The 4,022-nt window shown below is 40.2% G+C and overlaps 1 pseudogene; it reads right to left on the reverse strand.

Annotated features, from left to right (window-relative positions):
* Positions 1–1,544: 1,544 nt before the first annotated feature.
* LOC114224440 (methyl-CpG-binding domain protein 4-like) lies at positions 1,545–3,231 on the reverse strand (annotated as a pseudogene).
* Between the last annotated feature and the right edge of the window lie 791 nt (positions 3,232–4,022).

Consider the following 4,022-nt stretch of genomic DNA (forward strand, 5'->3'; position numbering starts at 1 on the left):
AACTATTTAGGAAATAAAATCAGTCATTAAAACTAAGCCCACAAAGGAAAAAGAAAAAAATTGTCCAAAATAATTTTGTAGGTATATTCATCCAATCAAGGAATTGATTAATCTAACTTGATGAACCATGTTTTTCATTAAAAAAAAAAACAAAAACAGGGGCACCTGTGTGGCTCAGTTGGTCAAGCCTCTGCCTTTGGCTCAAGTCCTGATCTCAGGGTCCTGGGCTCAAGCCCAGCGTCAGGCTCCCTGCTCAGCGGAGAGTCTGCTTCTCCCTCTCCCTCTGTCCCTCCCCCCCACTTGTGCACCCTCTCGCTCTCTCTCTCTCCCTCAAATAAATAAATAAATTTCTTCAAAAAAGAACACAAGACTTAAACATATGTGTGAATTTGACAAATGACAGAAAGGGCACTAAAAATATCAGTGGAGAACAGAAGCTCCTTTTTTTCAACTTCAAATCACATTTTATTATTGGAAAAGTCATTTACATTTTTAGGATTGCTGTCAAATAACAATTTATTTTTTAAAAATCTCAAAATATGTTCTAGTATGTTCAGTAGCAAAGATCTACCAGTGTTACACATATTAAGAAAATCATCAGTCGTCATCAGGGAAATACAAACCAAAACCATGATGAGATACCACCTCCCACCCGTCAGAACGGCTCAAATTAACAAGTCAGGGAACGACAGATGTTGGCGAGGATGCGGAGAAAGGGGCACCCTCCTCCACTGTTGGTGGGAATGCACGCTGGTGCCACCACTCTGGAAAACGGTATGGAGGTTCCTCAAACAGTTGAAAAGGATACAAAAATACTGATTTGAAGGGGCATATGCACCCCAGTGTTTATAGCTGCATTATCAACAATAGGCAAATTATGGAAAGAACCCAAAGTCCATCAGTTAAGGAATGGATAAAGATGTGATAGACAGATAGATGAGACAGATATAGATATAATATAGGTATATATACACGATGGAATGTTTCTCAGCCATCGAAAAGAATGAAATCTTGCCACTTGCAACGGCATGGATGGAGCTAGAGGGTATTATGCTAAGCAGAATAAAGTCAGCCAGAGGAAGACAAATACCATATGATTTCACTTATGTGTGGAATTTAAGAAATAAAACAGATGATCACAGGGGAAGGAAGACAAAAAAAGAGAGGGGGGGGGGATGCAAACCATAAGAGACTCTCAACTATAGACAATAAACTGAGATTTACCAGAGGAAAGGCGGGGGGGGGGGATGGGCTAAATTGGCGAGGGGTATTAAGGAGGGCACTTGTTATGATGAGCACTGGGTGTTATATGTAAGCTATGAATTACTAAATTCTACTCCTGAAACCAATATTACACTATATGTTAGCTAACGAGAATTTAAATAAAACTTTGAAACAAAAAAGAAAACCTATATTACATTTCTTTTTGGACTGATTAAAATCTACATGCCTATAAAGTCAGTGGTTGTGCCTAATGGGGCTCTTTATGGATCAAGTACATGCATAAAAAACAAGTTTGAAAACTTCAAAGAATTTTAAGACAATTACTTTTTCACAATTTTCCAAAGTCAGTCATGATGTTTCTTTAGCTTATGGTCTTCAGGATGTACCTGCTTCCACTCATTGACACAAAAAACTCGGTAAGAGTCATATTTGCCAATCCTACAAAGCTCAGGTGGATACCTCCACTACTTTGTCAGATATTCATCTGAGAACTTGACAATGGTTTTTGCTTGAAGATTGTGGAGACCAAAGAGGTTTAGGAAGTTCTGACACATCTCTGCAGTCTGCGGTTCTTGCTACCTCAGCTGAAGGATACTTACTTCTCCAGAAACTCCCAAAGCACAGGCATTGACATTTTGCCTGAGGTCCGATTGAGAATTACAGTAGCAATGAGGAGCTTCCGTGGAGCGTGGAAAGGCGTCTCTTGGACAAAATTAAAAGGTGACCAAGGAGGTGTCCACTTCTTAAAGGCTTTGCGTCGTGGTGGGGGGCTAAGAACTTCTCTGTTATATTTGCTGGAAAAACATAGGCTTGTTTTCCTTTTTTCTGTTTGTGTCTGTGGAACGGTATCTTCTTGACATATTTTCAGAGAAATAGTCTTTCTCAGTTTTTGAGCAGTTGTTGTCCATTTCAGAGCCACATTTTCAAATGTCAGTATGCAAATGTTCCTTCCTTCCCCCAGTTTCTACTTTTGTTTATATTTCCCCAGCTTCTAAAAAGGTTTCCTCACACTTCTCGTTGTGCTTCTTCGCTTGAACATAATTTGTTTACGATGCCAGAAGTTATTTGCTCAAAACAAAAATTTGATCCTGAACTCAATAATTTTTTTTTTTACAAGTCTCTTTTCTTCATTGGTTACATCAAGGGGCTTGTTGCTTGCTCCAGCATCAGAAATGGAGATAAAACTTTTTTTATCAAGCTGACTTTCTGCACAAGGTTCACTTTCAGCATCTGCCTTATTAAACTCAGATTCTCTTCTCCTATTACTTTGAGCAGAATCTGGAAGACCCTTCTGGCACCCTGTTTTAGTTGTCTTCATTGGAATTCCTTTCAAAATGTCCCCTTTCCTTTAGACTTTCTAACCTTTCCGGAGTCAACATCATTAACACCTTCATCTTCTTTAAAGTTAGCTAATCCCCTGCTCTTTTGCCATGCCAAACTACCACTTGGGAGGGGAGAGGCATCCTTTTTCCACCAGCTTCGTGTCCTGAGGTTCCAGTTTGAATTTTTACTTTGATTTTGCATTTGCGATGTCAGAGGTGCTATGCTGCAGTCTTTATATCTGGACCTGATGCCCCTTTTAGAAGGTTTAGAAACAATAAAATCAAACTCTTCTGGTGTAAGACAAGTCTCTCCATTTTTGTGAAGATAACTAGCAAGTGCACTTTGGGATCTGAACTTTAGTCCTTGTGGACTAATCAAATATATATCCTATCTTCCTGCTGTTTTCCCCGATCACCTTTGCTTCACAACGCATGGGACAGACTCGTGACTTTCTGTCGTGATAGTACCACCAATCTGAGCAGAAGCATTGGATTCTTGCAGCAAGGGATTCCACTCGCTGCTGCTTTTTATCCCCATTTGTTTCTCATCTCCTTCCACTCTTTCCAATCCCAGAGCAACATCTTCCTCACAGAGGTCACAAGGTTGGTCTGGGGCTAAGCACCCACTGGAAGTGACCAAGGGGGCAGCCCCACAGTCCCCCAGGCTCAGACCCACCATTCCAGCTGTGCCCTTCAAATGGGTTCCGGGGGCAGCAATGGGACCGAGAAGGTGCAATGCCTTAGGAACGGAGCAGAACGAGATGCGAAAACTTCCTCAGCTCAGGGCACTAGGCTGAAACCAAAAGTCAAGGCAGTGCAAGTCTGTCAGACTTCACAGCTGCTTTCTGGCCACCCCCTCGGCCACAGTGGCCATCACATAGCTCAGCCAATCAAATCCCACAGAAACTCTTTAATAAACGGTGTTAGGATCACTGATCGCCTACACAGAAAATCATGAAAAGTTTATCCCTACCTCAGATCACAAAAAATTGATTTTGCAGGTGAATTGAAGTTCTGAATGTGAAAAGCAAGACTTTAAATTTTTTAGAAGGAAATAGAGGAAAATACTTTCATGACCTCAAGATAATTTTCTTTAACAAGAGGGGGAAAATCACAAACCATCAAGAAAAGACGGCTTTTCTTGTGTGATTACATTAGAATTTAAAGTTCTATATAACAGAAGTACCATCAACAAACTGAAAAGACAGACTCAGAATGAGGGCTTTCTGCAACACATACAACTAACAAAGAAATAATAACCTAACTATATAAAGAATTCCTACAAATCAATAAGAAAAGAGGGGTACCTGGCTGGTTCAGTCAGTACAGCATGCAACTCCTGGTCTCAGGGTTGTGAATTTGAGCACCACATTGGGTGTAGAGACTACTTAAAAATAAAATGAAAAAAAAAAAGAAAAGAAAAGAAAAACAATTGCAATAGGCAAAGAACAACAGTGTTCACACTCAATAATTACC

The sequence above is a fragment of the Eumetopias jubatus genome, unplaced genomic scaffold, assembly GCF_037043125.1.
Source record: "Eumetopias jubatus isolate StellerSeaLion01/CBP00866 unplaced genomic scaffold, mEumJub1_p1.0 scaffold_10, whole genome shotgun sequence".
NCBI lineage: Eukaryota > Metazoa > Chordata > Mammalia > Carnivora > Otariidae > Eumetopias > Eumetopias jubatus.